At 38.8% G+C, this 21,257-nt stretch overlaps 1 protein-coding gene across 17 annotated transcripts in view; it reads right to left on the bottom strand.

Annotated features, from left to right (window-relative positions):
• The window catches only part of Hdac9 (histone deacetylase 9), an 872,989-nt gene that overhangs the window by 398,706 nt on the left and 453,026 nt on the right, over nucleotides 1–21,257 (bottom strand). Inside the window, exon 3 of one of the 17 annotated variants that reach the window (XM_052738333.1) lies at nucleotides 6,021–6,141. The exons of the other annotated variants lie outside the window; for them this stretch is intronic. The gene's annotated coding sequence lies outside the window, so the exon portion shown is untranslated. The remainder of the gene's footprint in view (nucleotides 1–6,020; nucleotides 6,142–21,257) is intronic. 17 annotated transcript variants of the gene reach the window in all.

The following is a 21,257-nucleotide window of genomic DNA, read 5'->3' on the forward strand; positions in this document are numbered from 1 at the left end:
ATATTATCTGGTCTTAATTATCATGTCATAAAAACTTATTTCTTCTTTGTTTATAAACTTGTTACTTTGATAGCTTCTATTATGTTAATCAACAGTTGCATTTTTTTCAAAATGATTTTCAGTTCTAAAGTAGTCGTAAATGAAAAACCTCTCATTTCAAAACTAAAACAAAATCCTAGCTTGTATGTATGTGTGTGTGCGCGCGCGCATGCGCGCGCGCGCACGCATACATGTGTGTTTGTGTGTGTGTGTGTGTGTGTGCATGCATACATGTGTTTGTGTGTGTGTGTGTGTGTGTGTGTGTGTGTGTGTGTGTGTGTGTGTGTGTGTTAATACTTACAGTTGTTTAAGCATCATATACATCTGGTTAATTAAACTTTTAGGAAAAATACATTCTTTTATCAATACCTGGGCCAGGGCCACAGCTGATTCCTAGTGCTAAAGCCAAACCCAATAGCCATAAATCTTTCTTAGTTCTTTGTTTGCAAGGTTGTTAGTTAAGGACAAGTGAACATGAACAGTCTTCCTGTGCTTCAAAGCAGGACTCTGGTTATGCCTCTATCCAGGGGCTCCATGGAAAAATCCAATCATTTTCAGAATTTTTAAGTGAATGATTTTGTAAATGGAAACATTTGACAGGAGGATTTTGTCACTGTGGCTGAAGACTTAGTTTAAAACCTCAGTTTTGCACACAAAATATTACATAGAGATTCTCACACCCAATTTGTTTGTGTCAACGAGTGATTTATTTTTATATTCCAAGTACTACAGAAATCAGAGCCATGTCTAATGGCATCAGTTAGTATGCATAATTACAGAGGTCCAAACTCAGGACACAGGTTAACAATGCTGGCCAGAGCCAGCATTAAATTAGGTTCCTTATGCTCCAGAATGATTGCCCATAAATTCCTGGCAAGTGGACATATGAACTGAAATATCTAGATTTGAGAAGAAGGAAAGGTTGTTTTGACCACTTATGTCTCTTCTGTTCCTCCTCCACACACAGACCGGTGAGAGAGTGGACACGCTGTCTGTCACCTGGGAAAGAACACCCTCTCTGCTCTTTACAACTGCAACACTACCCCATCAAATAAGTCCACATATCACTAGCTTGAGGTGTGGGGAAGATTTGTGGAACACTGCTTCAGTAGCATGAACATGTCCGAAGGACAGCCCAGAACGATAGCCCGAGTAGACATTTCACCCACTAATCAATCTTCAGACTTGTCTGTGTTGGTGCAGGTTTCAGTCTCCGCATGGCAGATTGGCTCTATTAAAACACATGAAGGCAATGCTGAGAACAGTGACAACCCTAGCGTATCAAGGAGGGCTGAGATCATCATGTCTACGTTATAACGTTTTGTCTTACTGTTTTTGCACTTCTTTTGCAGCCAAATACAAATTGATAAGGAATAACTTACAAAGTGGGACCCAACACCAATTAGGAGGTTATTGGGTTGAAAATCACTGTGTATTGGACTCTGTATGTGTGCACACAATTCTTCTTACCTTTCTGCATAGACATTAAAGATCATGAGGACTGTGTAAAAGATAATCTACGAGTCAAGAACTATTGTCTTTACACTAAACACTCACCTCATGAATAATATATCAGCTCTACCCTGAAGAATCTTGGAAATTTTGCTCTGGTACATACCTGCTTCTGGAGGGTTCTAGGACCCTAGTGTTACCATTTCTTTCTCCCATTGTATATGTTGATTATCTTACACATAGTTAGACTTTATCTTTCAGTTTGTTTTTCTCCTAAAATGAATCTGGCCTTGGAGCCCTGGCTTAGGACCATGTGGTGATGTACTGAACATGAACAGTGCAGGTGCCTACATTCCTTACTTTGGAGCAGAACCTCCAAGCTGTCTACAGAACATAGCTACTGAGGAGAAGGTCAGAAAACAGAAATCGGGACTTGCTCTTGATTGGTGAAGGGCCAAGGATGTACAAAAGAGAAGTTCATCCTTGGGACTCAGCAGTTTCTTTCTTCCAGGAAAGGAAGATGGAAATTTAGCCAATATGACTGCTCAGTGTCACTGGCTGGAAAGGCGGTTCTACTGTTCAGGAAAAACAAGGAAAAAGTAAGTTCTTTATGCTCTTTAGATGCTGCCATCTGGATCAGTGTTCCAAAGGCTTCAGTGTTCCAAAGGCTCTCAGCCTCCAGAAGCCACTTCTTGCCTACGAAAGAGGCCGAACTCTGGGAACCTGGCTGTCTATAGTCTGCAAGTAGGAGTGGGCTGGTTCCTCCAAAGCTTTTTAGTGAGTGGTTTTAATTTTCTTCCAATGCATCTTTGTGCTATGATCGGATGTTCTTAAGCACTTCTTGTCCAACAAAATTCATCATAGCCAGCTTTCACACCTCCTTCTGGATTTAGCTCCCATTACCGCTTCCAGAAGCTGACCCACAGATCATAACCTGGCTTTAAACTGCTTCCTAACCTGACAAACTCTTTTCTTATCGGTTTAGTTCAGCAAACTTTCTTCTGGAGTATATTCTAGTCTTCTGCTAAATACAAGGGCAATAAAAACAAGAAGCATGGTGTGGCCTGCCCCCATTGCCAGACTTCACAATGAGGTTCATATGAGGCGGGCTTGGGCAGAATGGGCAAGGTGGTTAAGTTCTGTGAACAGGAGGAGGCATAGATGGGCACATGACTGCAGAAAGCACAGCAAGCTATTCTATCATGAGGAGTAAACAGGACTAAATTAAGTACCCCTTGTCCTCTCCTGTGAGTACTGACATCTGATGCTTTAAAGGAGAGGAAAGGACCAAAATTGGGTATGCATGATGGGAGTGGAAAGTGTGGAGTGACAGAGGAGAAGAAAGGGTCTCCCTCCATACCATCACCTTCCCCTTCTTTATTCTTCCAGGTTTCTGTCAGACTCACAGATGAAGACTCTGGGGAACAGGAAGGACTGGGTAAACAGGGCTGAGTACTGAGGCTTCTGCTTTCTCCCATTCCAGAAAACCCAGTTTCAATCACCTTGACATTTCCTTCTCTGCCACCTCTCCCTGATCTGGTAGTAAACAAGACTGATGTTTACATTTCCTCTCCTTTTGTTATTCCTTCCTTCTACTCTGTTGATTGGACCTAACCACAGGCCTTGCCTGAGGGCTGTTTGCTTGGGTGCTGTGTTCCAGTCCCTTTTCTCAGGACTACACAGCAGCACCAGCTCTTAAGTTCCTTTCTCTTTAATTCTCTTTGTTTTTTTCTCCAGGGTCCTCCTTGGAGATCTCTATTTGTTTCCTATGTAAACACTGGTTCCTACCTTTGACTCTAATGGCAGACTGTCTGCCTCACTGTCCTGTCCTCACTTCCTCTGCACACCTCCTTTCAAAACTGCACTAGGAAGAAGAAGCCTGCAACTGCTCTCTCTCATCTGCCAACCATATTTAATCACAGGAACAAATGACTCTCTCCATCACTAGTACCAGTTTCACTAACATAGCCCCTTCTCGCTGTCCCTGGAGCACCCCTGGGAGCCTTGGTCTTCAGCTATAAGGACAAGGAGAGAGCTAAGTGTATACCTGAAATGAATGAATGAATTAATGAGTGAATGAATGAATGAGAAGATGAAATGCACATCAGAACCGTGGAAATAGAATCATGTGCATAGCTATACGACTATGGTCACAAATGCCAACACACCCTGTGAAAATTCCAAAGCAAAAATTTATTGGATTTTGATCATTTGAAGTCCAGATTATACCAACTCTTTGCTTAAATTATTAGCAAGTGAATAAAATCAATTATCTGACAAAAACAAGTATTCAGAAACAATCTCAAAAGGTTTCAAGGTGTCACTTTGCATTTTCTAGGTTTTATATCTCTGAAAACATGTGACAATCATCAAACTGAGGCAGGCAAAGACAAAGAAAAGTATACCTTACCATTTCTCCAGTTTGCCTCCATAGAGCTATCAAGTATAGGTTATATCCTGAGTTACCTAAACAGTAACGCCTAACTCAAGACCCAGAGTATATTAGAAAAGAAGAAATGAATATATATATATATATATATATATATATATATATATATATATATATATATGTTAAAAACCATCTTAAATTCATCTCATCAAAATTCTTTGAAATTTTGTCCAAGATAATCACCAGTTGATATTTTCAGTGCCTAAAGATGCTGTGCTATGTGCTTGTTACAGGAGTCTCTCCTTTAGTGTCTTTAGTCTCAGAAGAAATTTTTTATGGAAAATTAAATTAATAAGTTGGAATGTGCCTAATACCAAAACAAATAATTTAGGGAAATAGTAATATCCTTACTTTGACAACAATCCTGCCCAAATTTCATTTTAGAAATGTAGATACCACTAGCTTATTGTCTACTATTAGTTTTTATAATTTAACCATCAAGAAATAAACATTAAAAGGACAATTTTCATAAGAATCTTGTAAATTAGTTTGTCCAGAGAGGTACAACTCTCGCTCGCAGTGGTTGTGATCAAGTCATGAATGTCTTTACTCTCTCAAAGTGCACTAATACATGGCATAAATGCAAAGAAAATAAATTCAAAAGGCAATCTTGGCTTTGATTTACTGTTCTCTTATTTCCCAGGGGTCTGGACAGGAAACAAAAATAACCACAAATGACTAAAATATCAGTAGTCCTTGAAATATCAACATTTAAGCTAAAGCAGGCTAACTTTTTAATCAAAGGCTTTGCTATTTTGATTTACTTAATTCAAACTCCCTCTCTGCAAATATGCTTTTGAATTAAGCAGTCATAACAAACCATAACACAAACATGAATTGCCAACTAATTTGTAGAGCACACTTAGTTCTGTCTATGAAAAAAACACAGCTTCCAACTCAAAGAGAATGAGAGATAGTTTAATCTAGAGTCAAACTTGAGTGACCACGGCCTGAGAACACAGGTTGGGGTTACCCCAAATTCCATGTTCTAATGTGGAAGCAGTTTCATGAAGTTTTTATAGTAACAAAACAAAAAGCCATGAATTAAGGCACTTTTAAAATACAGTGTTGGAATCACCAGAGAGGCAGTTACAGCAGGAGAGGTGACTCTCCTATTGGCCTCAGACGCTATCTGATGACAATCTTAGTCTTTTGGTTGGTGGAGGCTAGTGCCCTGCTAAGTTAATAGAGTCCCAAAGAGTTTGTCTATTAGTGACAGGATGTCAGTTATGATACAGAGGTGGGCTATTCAGGGTCTAAAATAGCACAGGATAAGGAAATTAGCCTCTGTACCTACAACATACCAATTTCTCTACTGCAGTTCTTAACAATCTGTATAGACACACTTCTTTTTGGGTCTAAAGTTTTGCCATGCTTGTTAGTCTCTTTTTAGCTGAGAACTGAATAAAAGCTTCACTGAGCTCCTTGTACTATGGGAAAAAATCGGGCCTGTTTATGTCACTTTTAAAGTAACAGGAACTAAGAAACTAATCTACAGAACTTTGTAATTTGTATAAAAATTTAATCTGATATAAAGGCACCAGCAAATGAAACCCAGAGGAGGCTGGAAATTTTAGTCTTTTAAATGGATAACAAAAGTATTAATTTGAAAGAGTGCTTTATTCAATTAAACTCAAATTTCTTCATCTGAGATTGTGACTAAGATGACTTCCCAAACAAAAAACAAAAACCAACCAACCAAACAAAACCTGTAACCAGAGTGAGACAAACTCCTCTTCATGTATCTCTGCAAGTTATATTTTCAGTTATAGACTGACATTTGCAAATAGCTAAAAAAAAAAAAATCTTCCCCATGGAAACCTGATATTAGATGCATAAGATACCCTGGTAAGGACAGAACCTGGTGCATTTTATGGCAAAAATACAACTTGATAGATATGGTTGAATAAATGTCTCTTAGCAGATACTGTCCCTTGTACCACTCCATGAACAAACTACACTTGCTTGTTCCACAAGTAAACTCATTCAAAGTGTATTTTCACCCTTCTATCAGAAAACCTCATTCTTGGCCTGGGGGACAGTTCTACTGGTAAAGAGGGTGCTGTACAAACATAAGTACCTGGGTTCAATCACCAAGACCCGAATAACAAGGCTGGGTGTAATACTGCGCACTTGCAATCCCAGGGCTGCAGATGTAGAGATGGTCACGTCCCTGATGCTCAATGGTCAGACAGCTTAGCCTAATTGGCAAACATCGGAACAGTTTCAAGACCTTGTCTCAAAAAAAAGGTAGATGGTGCGTAAGGAGTAACATCAAAGACGGTCTTCTTGCCTCTCCATGTGCACACACATACATGAGCATGTGAATGCCCCACATGAGTCTACTCACTCAGACACATACACATAGAAAATACACATCAGGAAATAATACATATTTTAGAAGAATATAAGTGGGTGATATCATCAAACAAAAACAAAAACAAAACCCTGCTGAAAGACAATTACTTTAAACTAGTAAAAAATAATCCAGTATATTCTCCAGGTTTCAACACCTAAATTTAAGACAACATATACTGAAATGTTCAAGACACATGGGAGAATAAAAGTGGAACTGCTGTGAATTACAATATCCTTCGTTTCGGATTTGACCCAGAAGTCTGTCCCTTGTCTGCACTGTACTCATGCATTCCTACAGAACAGAAACAGGAATTCAACTGAAACTCTCAGGAATGTCTGTACCGTTTCTCTACTCACCTGCATACTTTCTTCCAATAAAGCCTTGCGACCAGTTGCAGCAGATAAAACCAACATGAGTGCATGTATTTGGGGGATACAGGAGGAGAAAAGAAGTCCTATCCACTCACTTCCGCCTTCATCCTTTCCCTCTGGCTATCTGGGCTCCAAAGGATTCAGACTGCACTCAATGCTCTTGGGCATATTCTACATTTATTTTGCTAAATTCAAACCAGGGATAATTCATGCTACTGCTCATTCAAATAACCTAAAATTGTAATCTTATAAGAGTAATAATTATGGAATTTAAAAAATAACCTTGTGCATGCAATTTATATAAAAAGAATTAAAGCAAAACAATCCTCTAATGTTGTGAATTTCAAACTCGGTCAAGCCATGTCACTGCCGCATGGTGGCACCACTTCGACTAGTAAACAGAAACATTACTGCCTTTGTCAGGAAGCTCACTGGATGTGAGTTTGGACTGGTCTACTCTGGTGACTGGCCTAGCAAATAACCTAGCTGTCATCATAGAGCCTTTGTCCATTGGCTGATGGAGGCAGATGCAGAGATCCACGGCCAGGCACCAGGCTGGGCTCCGGGAATCCAATTGTTAAGAGAGAGGAGAGATTCTGTAGGCGAGGGATGTCGAGATCATAATGGGAAGATGTGCAGAGATCACTGGTCACACTAGTGGAAACCCATAAACTGTGGACTGGTGGCTGTGGGGCCCCCACAGGACTGGACTAGGCCCTCTGGATATGGAAGACCGGTGTTTGGCTCGAACTGTTTGGGGGGCACCCAGGCAGGGGTATCGGGATCTGCCCCTGGTCTATGGGCAGGCTTCTGGGAATCTGGTGCCTGTGGTGTGACACCTTGCACAGCCTTGGTGCAGTGGGAAGGGGCTTGGACCTGCCTAGGCTCAGTGTGCTGGGCTCTGCTGACTCCCCATGGGAGACCTTGATTTGGGGGATGTGGGGATGTGGGGTGGCTTGGGAAAGAGGGCTGAGGGGTGGGAGGAGGAAGGAGGTAGGAGGGGGGATTTGTAGATGGTATGTGGAGTAAATAGAAAAATTCTTAATAAAGAAAAATGAAAAAAAAAGAAAAAAATTTTAAAAACATGTGAATATTAATAAAACCTAGCTTCTCTAGGCTGCTTCCAAGTTTGCCTTCCAAACTTGGGCAAGGATAATGTAAAAAATCATGATGCTGGGGAGAGTTGGTTTTCTTTACATTATGGCACCCATGCAACATACTTACAATGTTCCAGACACAACTTTGAGTGTGTTACAAAAGGAATGCTCATCTGTCCTTTATGATATCATGCAACCTGTCCAATAATGTGAAATTCCTTCACAGATAAGAGAAACATCAGCCATCAAGCAATGTGGCCAAGGGCACAGGTACTAAGATGTAAAGTAGGAATTAAACACTCACCACCTGTTTCTAAAGCCTTGGTCTTTACAACTCCATTCTGAGTCCTCTCCTGCTCTACAGAAAGAGTACCCCTTTGCATTTACAGCCTTTTTAGGTAAGCACTAATGTGGTGGGACTGAAAACTTTTTGTTAAAGTATTGCCTCTCTTTATTTTTAGAGGTGAAAAAAAGCTTTTGCTTGTACCTGCCAACGTATTCCATAGAGAGTTGTGTTCTTAAATACATCTCTGCATATTTTGACACATTTGTATATTTTCAGGTAGGCTTCACACATCTTTCTTGGCATGTATATTTTAATGCTCTTTTAAAGAAATAATTCTGTACTTAAGAAATCCAAATATAGCACTTCACCCTTTATTTTAGCTTTTCTAGAGCTAACTTTTATATTTTCTGTGTCATCTTACCAATTTCTCCGTAGAGTCAGTGTCTTACCATCTCCAACCTAATCCATTGACTTAGAGGTAAGCCTGCCTCAGAAGGGCACCGTCTTTGCTACTTCACTAACCAAACTGGACTAGTTCAGAGGCAGAAGGATGGAATCCTGGCTAACTGTAAACAATGTCAATGAGGCTTGAGTGTATTACTCATCGATTTTAGGGTTTTCTTTTAGGTAACAAAAAATTACCTAAAAGAAAAATTACATCTGTTTTTTTTTTTTTTTTTTGACAGTGTGAGAAAGGATTTGACAGGGTACTCTTTAGTGGCAGATTATTTTCTTATTCTAATTATTTGTTTGTCTTCAATACTTCCTGTGTTCTATGAGAGAAAGAATTATGGGCCATAAAGAGACATAACTCAATAGATAAAGAGGAAGATCTACCAAAAAATGTCTAAAGCTGTCAAAAACTGACTTTTCAAATATATAAGTATAGATCTGTTCATCAAGTAAAGATAAGCATATTTGGCAAAAGAAACTGTAATAATACTTCATGTGGCTTCTCTTTAATTAAACTGTGTTTAAAAGTTTCTATTTCTGGGAGATCTCATAGTATCTGTTTATAGAATTAGCCAGTATGGAGAGACTGTCAGCATAGAATGCATCTGAATATTTCAACAAAGCCTCAGGGTGATTGGTCTGAATCTGAAGTAGAAACTTAGCACCCATACATCTATATGAAATTACAGAAAACACTAATGTGGAATAGAACTCTGCAGGGCAGGAGTCAGTTCATGAGACAAATCCAGTCTCCTTGATTTTGTTGGAAGCCTCTATAAGTTAGACTGCACTTGACTTTTATACATGTTCTTGTATGTGCGGGCACAGTGTGTGTGAGAGAGATGCATAAGGGGGTCAGAGCTAAATCTCTGGTGTTATTTCTCAGACCCAATCTACCTGGGTTTGTTTGTTTGCTTGCTTAAAAATAACTTTTATTATTTTATGTGTATGGGTATTTTGCCTGAATGAATGCCTGTACCTGTTGCCTCTATAGAGGCCAGAAGAGGGCATGGGATACCCTGCAACTCGTGTTACAGAAAGTCGTGAGCCAATGGGTGGATCCTGGGAATTGAACCCAGGTCCTCTAAAAGAGCATCCAGTACTCCTAACCTCTGAGAGGTCTCGCTAGCTCCCATCTTTTTTTTTTTTTTTTTGAGACAGAATCTCGCACTGGGACTTGGGGCTTGATTAGGATGGGCTGACTGGCCAGGGAGCCTTGGGATCTGTTTGTCTTGATCTCTCCAGTTTTGGAATTACAAGCACTTCTCATGATGAGCCACATGGGTTCTGGGGATAAAATGCAGACCTTCCTAAGTATTTGGGGAAATTGAGAGAGAGAGATAGAGACAGAGAGACAGAGACAGATAGAGACAGAGAGAAATACCATCTATTTCATAACATGAAAATTATGTAAAATGCAGATTTTGTTTATAAATAAAGTTTTACTGGAACACAGCCAGTCACATTCATTTATGTACAGAGTCAGAATTGAATGTTACAGAGTCAGTATGACCTTCTAAAATGAAAACATTTACCACCTACCTTGACAGTCAAAGCTTAAAGGGAATGCACAGTCAGTTTTCATTCTGACACTCTGGAATTCCCTAGTACTTTCAAATTTTCATACTACCTATGTACTTCGCTGGTATAATGAGGAAAGTTAAACATTATCATAGTTTATTTTTATTCTGAATGATATGCAATTAGCAAGAAATATGCTAACAATGAAATATGTGTACAAGAAGCTCTGGGAATTGTCATTGTTAGTGCATTCATTCTGGACTTTGGTGCTAGCTCTCCACTCAAGCACTTAGCTAGGAACTAACAGAGAGACTCATAGCATTTAAAATGACTCATTTATCCTGAGCACCAGCACTGAGTTCTTACATCATTTTCACAGTGGACACAGCAAGTCTTACTATTCAATTTTAATTTTATTTCCAATTTACAGGAGAATAATGAGCAACAACAGGGCAGAGTAACTTGGCCACGACACTTCTGCTCGTAATCTACTCTTATTATGTGTGTATCTGATGCGGTTGGCAGGGAGGCATACACGTGCTAGCACATGTACAGAAATTTTGTGGAGATGGTTGTCTCCTTCCACCTTTGGGGGGTAAACATTTTTAACCGCTGAGCCATCTTACTGGCCCTACATTTGTTGTTTTGTTTTCTGAGACAGGGTTTCTCTGTGTAACAGACCTGGCTGTCCTGCAACTCACTTTGTACATCAGGCTGGCCTCAAACTCACTGAGACCCACCTGTCTCCAAGTGCTAGGATTAAAGGTGTGTGCCACCAATACCCAGCTTCTACATTACTTTTTAAATGCTATTGTGTGCCACCAATACCCAGCTTCTACATTACTTTTTAAATGCTATTTTATTTCTTCTTTTTAAAACTTGGTAAATGTTAATTTAGTAAAGTCCAAAGGAAAGACACTATGTAAGGATCCACACTACAGATTCAGTTTTGTTTTCCTAATATAACTCTTTTCAATGAAGTAGGATAATCAATTTTACAAAAAGCTTTGTGTAAAACAAATACTCATTAACTTAAAATTTTCTTTAATAAAAAACAGCTACAAACCACTTCATTCATGGAGAGTAACTCCATTGTTTTAATTTTCTTTAAATGTGATCATATCATTTTTAATTTGAAAGAGTACAGACTCTAAACTGTAGATGTAAAGCATGATTTTCAAAACATGTGTCTTAATATTTTGTGTAACAAGTAAGTTCTCAGGCTGCTTGGTGTCCTATGGAGGCATCCCAATCATGTTGTGGATGTTGTGGAAAATATATGAAAGCCTTTGGACTTGGGGTGGTTTGACTAAAGACTATGGCTAGCAATCTATTTCCTGTGAATTAGGGTTACATTAATTTAAAACTACAATATCTGGAAGAATATTTGGTTAACTATTTTTCCACACACTGTTACACTATTTTGTTTGAGACAACAAAGTTTCTATACAAACGCCAAGCTTACAAGCATACATGCTACATAGTTTATGTATCCTCCTGTCTTAGTTAGGATTTTATTGCTGTGATAAATTACCATGAGGAAAATCACCTTAGAGAGGACAGGGATTATTTCAGTTTCAGTTCCATATCACAGTCCATCACTGAGGGAGGTTGGGACATCAAGAATACAAGGTAGGGACCTGGAGGCAGGAGCTGATGCAGAGGCCATAGAGGGGTGCTTCTTGATGCCTTGCTCCTCATGCTTTGCTCAGCCTGCTTCTTGTAGACACCAGAACCACCAGCCCAGGGATAGCACTGTCCACAATGAGCTAGACCCTTACACATCAATCAGTCAATCAAGAAAATTTATCACAGGACAATCTGGTGGTGGCATTTTCTCAATAGAGGCTCTGTCTTTCAAAAGAACTCTAGCCTGTGTCAGGTTGACATAACTGGTCAGCACACTCTTGCACACAATCTCTAAAAAGGACAAAGCAACTTACAGAAACCTACTTTTGAATGAGTTTTACAAAGAAGTATCAGAAAACTAAATAATGTTGTGTATACTGGGCATTTAAATTTTTCTTGCTGATGTCTCGGTCGATTTAGTTTATACCAAGTGTTTTAAAGCACATTAGAGTTTTAAGGAGCCTTCACCAGGCACTCAGTGCTGCAGTGGATACACAAGTAGCTCTACAGTGATAGGCATACCACCAACCTCTACAGACTTCATTGTCACAAACAAAATAGTGTAACAGTGTGTGGACAAATAGTTAACCAAATATTCTTCCAGATATTGTAGTTTTAAATTAATGTAACCCAAATTCACAGGAAATAGATTGCTAGCCATAGTCTTTAGTCAAACCACCCCAAGTCCAAAGGCTTTCATATATTTTCCACAACATCCCCAACATGATTGGGATGCCCCCAGTAGGACACCAAGCAGCCTGAGAACTTACTTGTTACACAAAATATTAAGACCCATATTTTTAAAATCACGTTTTACATCCAGTTAGAATCTGTACTCTTTCAAATTAAAAATGATATGGTCACAATTAAAGAAAATTAAAATAATGCAGTTACTCTTCATCCTAACAGATGCACTTGCATAGTTTCCATGCTTCTCAGCCTGTGGCATACTGAGGAAGTATGAAACCAAGATTCTTTGTGATTCCCCAGTTAAGTAAGAAACTTCAACCAGTCACATTCACCCTGTCTCCATGTTGGATCAGTCCAATCGGGTTGACTCCTCCAAAGGCAAATTTAGCACAATACAGGGTATATTCACAGCCACAGCTCAGAACTTTCTGTTTATGGAGCAGGTGGGATTTGTCACAGCAGATGTGACAATGACCACAGCTAACTGTCTAGGAAGACGCCTTTCTCTGCAAAGACGCAGGAACATGAAACAAACCCATGACCCAAGGGGTGAGATGGCATCTCGACCACTAGCTACATTTCTCCTCTGTGCAGCTCAGCTTCAGGACTAAGTGTTCAAGCCCAGCTTCTAACAGGACTAAGTGTGCAAGCCCAGCTACCAACAGGACTAAGTGTGCAAGCCCAGCTTCCAACTTTAATGTGTGAAAACATTCTTCCTCTTTTCCTCAGTCTCTTTCTTTGTGTTTCTTTCTCTCTCCTCTCTACCAACCTTCTTTGAAATTGCTGGCTGATCCCCAACATCTTGTCAGCAGTTCTCTTAATTACTAGCTAATTCTCACTATTTTGTCCATGGACTGAGGCCGACCATGACAGAAAAAAAAACATGAGAGTCTATAGTTTTAGTCTTGATCCTTTTAATTCTATGAGTCCTTGTTTCCGTTTGGATAAAACAACTTAAGGAAAGAACTGAAGTTGTGATTAGCAAGTCTCTCTTTAGAGCCAAGACTATTTCTCCCCCCCCAAAAAAAATTACACATATGTGTATTATACATATGTGTACTGTTTCATGTTTAAGGCTTTGTCTGAAATTATATCTTATGAGGGGTGTTCACTGCTGCCTCCACTGACTTCTGTGGATAAAACAACAATCAGTGCTGAACTGGAAGACAAGGAGTGGTCCTAGGAATACAAAAGGACCCCACCCACCATGTAAGGAACAGTGGAGAATGAGTCTCACAGTCCTCAGGTAATACAATATTTAATTAACATTGTTCTAGAATCAACTTGGCTGAGATATAAAACTCAATTCTAGTCAAAACAGTTTTTATTCCTTGATTGTGGTGTTTGGAACTGCTTATGAAACCTTCCGTTATGAACAGCAAAACATTACTTTTCATCTCTCTGTTGCAGTGAAAATATATCTTTTTCTAAAAGAGTTGATTCTCAGTAAAGTAAAATGCACAAAAATATCTACTTTTTATACTACTTTACTTATAAAAAAAGAATAACTGTTTTTCTAATTTAATATGTTATACCATAGAACAATATAAGACACAGTTTGAGAAAAAACAACATTATTCTGATCCCATTAAATGTGATGGATTTAATGACAGCAGATCCATCACTTAAGAAAGAAATACAGAATTGCAAAGGTGTCACTGAAAACAAATTATCCACATTATAATTATGTAAATATTTCCTGTTTTGGTTAACATAGAAGATTCTATTACTCCCAAAGGCTTATATAAATTTGCAGACACATCACCAATTTGTTCTTATTATTTCAGTTTCACTGCTTCCAAAATACACCTATGTTTGTTTGTTGGCTGAAGCAGTGAGAATCCTGCTTTTTCCTACAGACATATCTCACACTGTCCAAGGGCAGCTATCGAGTCCTGTTCAGTAATGGAAGGGATGCTCTCTCATTTGGCTGCAAGTCAATGTTGTTTTTCTCATCCCCACTGTTTTGGACATATGCTGGCCCAACTAACAATGGCAAACACAGCAAGCTGTCCCTTGTAAGACGCTGATGAAGTCATCTCACAAGTAAGACAAGTTTGGATATTAAGATGCTAAGAAAATAATATTCAAGGATAATCTCCCTTTGGAAAACATTTAGTCTCCCAATTTTAAATTGTATGATTAACAAACCAGGGGGTACTTTTCAAAGATACATTTGTTCAGTCAATACCTGCACATTTTAGATGCAGAAGAGACTTAACCATAACTCATAAACACTATTAAAATGGTATGGGAACACAGAAAAATGAAAACTCAAAGATGGATTTAAAATAATGTTCTGGAGGAAGGCACTTCCTAATATTTCCAGGACAAAAAAATAGCACAACTTAAAAATGTAAGTACTGGTAGTATTTCAATAAATTAGATTAGCAAAATATTAGTACAGACATGGTATCTCCCCTAGAAGGAAGAGGAGCAAAGACAAAATGATTACCACAAGTATGTGCTACAACATAGCTGAGAGATTGAGGCATTTTTAAGGTACATTCATGAGCATGGCAAAGGAGAAAATTAAAAATAAAGTCTCCCTTAAAATTCAATAATTTTAATTTAAAGGAGCATGTTACAGCAATATTAAAGCTTCTATTATAATAAAACCAGAAGATGAGTTAATTTTTTTTTTCCTTAAGGAAAAATAAAAGTATATAAGTGAAAAACTACTTTCTGGGTCCTCACAAAGTTTTGAACTGTATACAACTCTATTATAAACCATTTTCAAATTTCCAGAATCTTTGATCAGTCTATGTAAACAAACTAAAACCAGGTAAATAAGACATGACCTGTGTTAAACAGATAAAAAAAATCTTTTATACAAAAGTTTAGCCAAAGAGGTATAATTTCTGTCTATTTAAATTAAAAAAAAATTGTGGAAAGAAATGAAGGGGTTATAAACTAACTTAAATATATCTCATGTTCACAAATAAAATACTCTTACTAAGACAAGAATATTCCCCAAATTAAGTCACAGATTGTGTGTAATATTTACCCAGTTTTCATCTACTGCCTCTTCAGAATTCACAAGCTGATTTTAAATTTCATGTGGAGAAGAGTGGAAAGCAGAGTAGCCAAATAACCTCAAAGAGAAGAGTAATTCAGCAGCCATGCCGGTCCTGCTGTCAGAACTCAGCACCAAGAGAAGAGCTGAGGAAAGGAAGGGCCACAGGGCTGAGGACCACAACAGTGGAACAGGTCTTAGCAATCGAGAAAACCTTTTATATTTACAGACAACTGATTTCAGACATCAGTGTTAACAATTCAGTATAGACAGTGAAGTCAGATAAACGTATGCATAAAAAATTAACTCAAACGGACCATGTATCAAAATGTTCAGAACTGTAACTCTCAAGTTCGGAACACAACACAAGAGTAAATTAACCAAAGCTAAAACACAGGAAAACATAGGAAATAGATGCATTTCACTACATCAGAATTAACAGACGTTGCTGAATATAAAACCAGCAGCCCACAGAATGGAAGACAATAATTTTGTCATGCATCTGTCTATCAAATGCACATAAAATAAACTCATACAACTCAACAACAAAATGCAAACAACTCAATTAAAAAATAAGAAACAGACTTAAGAGGACAATTTCCATATAAAAGAGCAATAAACACTTAAAATGTTCAGCATTATTAGACTTCAGAAAAATATACATAAAAACTATAATAAAATACCAGTGTATATACAGTACCATGAAATATAGAAAGCACATATTATAACAAATGCTGTCCAGTACTTACTTCCAAACAAGTTCTTCCAAGGTATACATAAAGAAACAAAAATACATCCACACACCAAGAAAAAATTGCACATGATGTAAATGTACACTCAAAACCTACAAAATGTAAATGTTTATATAACAAGCCAATAGTAGAATCATCTAAACATCTACCAGCTGGTAAAGGGATAAATAAAATGGCAAATGCATAGAAGAGGATAATATAGATAACTAATAAAAATGAACAAAGTATTTATTCATGTTATAATGAAGATAACCCTTAAAAACATTTACCAAGTGAATGAAACAAATCAATAAGGAAGTTCATATATCATGATTCCATTCCTTTCAAATGTTGACAGTAGCCAAATATGTGGGCATAAAAAGTGGTTTAGTGACTGCATACAAGATGTGTTGGGGTATAGGTGGTGCAGGAACTGTGGGAGTGGCCAGTGGCCAACCAATGATTGGTCCACCATGAGACCCATATCATGAGAGGAAGCTTAACCCTGACACTGCCTGGAGCACCAGGACCCAGAAGCAGAGCAGCCCAGAGAACTGCATTAGAACCAAACATGACTGGCAATTAAAAAAAAAAGTCAATGAAATGATTCCTAATGATAGTCTGCTATACTCATAGATTGTTGCCTAGCCCAATGGTCATCAGAGAGGCTTCATCCAGCAACTGAAGGAAACAGATGCAGAGACCCATAGCCAGACAAACATTAGGCAGAGCTCAGGGAATCCCTTAGAAGAGGAAGAGGAAGGATTATGGGAGCCAGAGGGGCTAAGGAAACCCACAGAATCAACTAACCTGGGCTCAAAGGGGCTCACAAAGGCTGAATGGACAACCAGGGGCCTACATGGGCCTAACCTAGGCCCTCTGCATATATGTTACGGTTGTGTAACTTGGTCTTGTTGTGGAACTCCTTACAGTGGGATCAGGAGCTATCTCTGACTCTGTTACCTGCTTTTGGGACCCTTTCCTCCTACTGGGTTGCCTCATCCAGCCTTGATAGAAGAGGAGGCACCTAGTCTCATTGCACATTGATATACCACAGCTGGCTGATGTACATGGGTGGCCTGACTTTTTTTGAAGAGAAACAGAGGAGGAGTGGAAGGTGGTAGGGTGGAGAAGGGACTGAGAGGAGAGGAGGGAGGGGAAACTGTGGTCAGGGTGTAAAAACAAATAAAGGGATGATGTCTAAGCACGATCTAATTGTGGTGTGTGAATCATAGCCCTTTGTATTCACCCTCTGCCTCTCCTTAACAAGGTCTTTCCTTTAACCTACTAATGTGCCCTCCTGTCTATAAGGAAGCTGATCCATGTGGTAACCACAATTCCCATAAGATCAAAATATTCCACAGCCAATCACTTCCCTCCCCTCCTGCAATACAGACTACATCCTCAGAAAGGTGGATTAACATGTACATTCACTCATTCCACATCGACATAGGGTCTACTATGTCCCAACCATTGTACTGAGTTCAGAAACACAGAACATAAACATTCAACTGCATTACAGTAAGGAAGTGCTAGGTCGGAGAAACACAAAGCACCCTGGCACACTGCACAGGAGGGTCGTGGAGCTGGCTATACCCAGGAAAGCTAGCAGCTGTCCAAAGACACACAAAGAGGGCAGGGAGCCAAGGAGCTAGTGCTGGCCATGTAAAGGACACATAGGCTAATCCTGCCATAGTTAGTATGAGGCTAAGAAATTCATGTTAATGAGAGATGTCTTGTATGAAACACTGTTAATCGCTTGAGATCTGCTTTTCTTATTTTTTACAACTCTTTGAGGTGTTCAATATTTTGGTCTCTACTTCCAAGGAGAGAATCTCTACATTGACACATAACATATATGTAAAGATATGTCAGGTTAGTCTGAAACTGGTCTGAAAATTAAAATTTAATCCATTAATCAAATGAACCTTCTGAAAATATTAAAAAGAACATTAAAAAAAATGTGCGTCTCTTGGAAAGGGAGCACTAATTAAGTTTCCAGAGTAAAGGAAAGTGTGCTCATCACTATGCATTCTCCTGCATGTTTCAGACATCTATCCTGGTGTGGATTACCTACTCAGGTGATGAGTAATCAGTCTAAAGAAGTATAGGAAGAATCTCAGATTTGGGTCAACTTGATTCATCCTTGGAAGCTGAGCTTACATTTATGAAGTGCTGGCAGGATTACTTCTACTAACATGTAAATATAAACATCAGACTTTAGAAAGTGATGGCAAAAGACATCAGGTTGATGACACTTATTTTGGAAAACTTATGGCTACAAATCTGTTACTAGACAGTTGTTAGCCGGTGACAAGTACTTCCACATTCCAGACCAACTATGCAGAATAGGGAAGAAATAACGGAAATCTGTGGAGACCATGGGCTGCTCAACGCTCCTATAATATGAAAGGGATGCAAAGAAAGTAGCCAAGGGCTCGGAAAGAGGCAATAGAGGCTTTCCTGAGTTTCAGTGTGTTCCACGACTCCCCTTTCCCCTTGGTGTACTGCGAGATGAGCTTGTCCCTCATCTTCAGATCAGTGGAAAGGGCTTCAAAGTATAATTAGAGAGACTGACATGTTTAGACTGCTTTCTGACTCAAGCTTGAGAAATACAAAGGGTGAATATCAAGGGCATGGACGAACCCACTTGGGAAAGGGTGTTTTAGCTAAGAAGATATCTAAAGTCTATGTCATGGGACCTGTATCGGGGCCAGCAGCCAAAGAAAACGGAACAAATAGCCTGGGACTATTGTGGGATTTGCCCATGTAGGACACGGAGGATGATGGGGCAACTTCAGCAGGAACTGTACATGTCTGCTGGTTAATAATGGCTAGCATGATGAGAAGAACCTATGATCCCATAGAACAGGAAATTTTAAGTGGGTGTACAATGAGAGGTACCCACCAGACAAAAAAACTAGCTAATCATTGGTCCAAAGCAGGCAACGCCTTGCCCCAGGAATGGACTTCCTGCCTCTGTACTGGTTTTCCCACCTTCACCATCAGAGGAACTTGACTGATTGGAGAGCAGGGACCAAGCAGGAAAGCACAGGAAACAACTAGGCTAGCCACGGTAACCCACACAGCAGACCTCAGCCAGAAAGTGGATGACACCTTTTCACTTTGAATAAAGTTTACCTCTTACACTGAGAACTACTGTCATGAAAGGTTCTAAAGCCAACATTGCTTGAAGAATTTTATTTCTTAATGTGTCAGACAAGACATAGGGCCCTCAGTTCACCCCCAGTGGAGGGTCTGACTTTCCCCACAGTAATAGTTGGAGTGAGTAGAGGTGAAATTAAAGTTGCCTTGCTCATAACATCTTACCAAAACCACATAATTAATATAAAAGTGACAATAGTTCTTATGAGTAACAAAGTAGTCCAAAGAGAGAAGAAATGTGGGTCCCATCTCAGTGTGTGAGAATTCAATGAAACAGTAACACATAAGGTCAGCACAACCTCAGCTTCTGTGCCCATAGCGTGCGGTGTGTAGATTTAGGGGAAGACACTAGAAAGAGGCATGCTCTGTGACGGCGAGAGGACGCTGGCCACATAAAAGTCCTGGGACTTCATCCCTGTCACCCCTTCCCCTTCTTCTCTGAAGTTCCTACACAGCCTGTGAGAGCATTGTGAATAACTGGAAATAAGCTATCAGAATAAAATCTGTGTTTACTTGATTTTTGGACTAGAAAAAAAGAGTGTTTTCCAAAGCTTCTTAAAGTGAAACCTTTAAAATATAAGAAGAATAGCTACAAATAATGATTGATCTGCAAGGATGGCTGAGTACACGAAGCTCTCCAGGGCCCCATTTTTAATGAAAAGAAAAGCCTTCTGTATTTGAAGCCTGAAGCTTACCAAACATACAAACATCCTTTAAACAGCTTTTAAAAATGTTATATCACTGGTGCTTGTTTATTCTGGTCTCATATATTGTGAAAAACTTATAAATGCTGGATTCTTTCAAGTTCAGCAGCTGGTGGGCTCACTTGTAAAAAGAAATATAATTGTGACTAAATGATGAAATTCAACTAAATATTTACTAAGCCCCTAAAATGCAAAAAGCCCAATGTAAAACAACAATTAGCATGTGAATAAATAAAACTTTTATATTCTTGTTTTAAATTTCAAAAGTAACAACAGTATGCTTGTGGCAAAACATTTCAATGGGAGAAGAAACAAAAGAAAGTCAGGTTTGTGCTTCTCACTTTGAGCCTCCAGATGCGTCTCTTGGAGTCCCTGTTTACTTGTTCTGTGTTTTCTTCACGTGTATATGCTGCTTTTGCGTTCCACTGTATTACATACAAGAGGAATGCCAACACAAAATTACACACCAGCCAGGCACTTTACTTTCATTTACATATGTAACAAAGAAAATTGAAAAGAAATGAATTAAAAATATACCAGGAAGAGTCATGTTAGATGTAAAGAAAAACTCACCACTACTTTAAAAGTAACAAACCATGGGGTAATAAGCTGAAAACTTTCACAGAGCCTCCTTTGATCTATATCAGTAAATCAGTATCTCACAGAGAATAGACCTAAAATGTTAAATTAAAAGGAATCCAAAATAGTTTCTCCTAATTTCAAAATAGCCATAATCATATTTATTGCTAAAGTAGCTGGGAATTTGAGCATAGAATCTTCTCTTAGCTTAAATTAAAGTGCTATAGATTGCTTAAGCATCCTTTTTGGGTCTAGTGGATTTCTTAGTGAGTCATCTGATTTTCTCATGAGATCTTATCCAGAAATTCTAAATAAACAGCAATATCAATAGCTTTCCTAATGCACCACACAGAAAACAAACTTTTAGAAAGATTGTCTAAGCCACTAGGAAATCAGACACTAATTACTACATTTATTTAGTAACTCCCATGAGCAATTTAGCCCATCTTCCTTACTGCCATTCAAAAATCTATCCCATCTTCTATGGAATTATGAATTATGACTAAAAGTTTAACAGACACATGAAAACGTGTGGGGAAACAGTGAGAAACAGAAGTCTCATTGAGTTAAATATCAACAGAAGTGACGGTAAAGTTTAAAATGTTCAATTTACTTCCAGGGAAACACTTTTCCATATGTGGAGTTTGGCTGCTGACATCCAAGCTGGAATGAGGCAGAAATCAGGGAATCTAATTAAAGATCAAGAGAACATCTGG

Source organism: Peromyscus californicus, unplaced genomic scaffold (assembly GCF_007827085.1).
Source record: "Peromyscus californicus insignis strain IS unplaced genomic scaffold, ASM782708v3 Scaffold_15__1_contigs__length_86483966, whole genome shotgun sequence".
Taxonomy (NCBI): domain Eukaryota; kingdom Metazoa; phylum Chordata; class Mammalia; order Rodentia; family Cricetidae; genus Peromyscus; species Peromyscus californicus.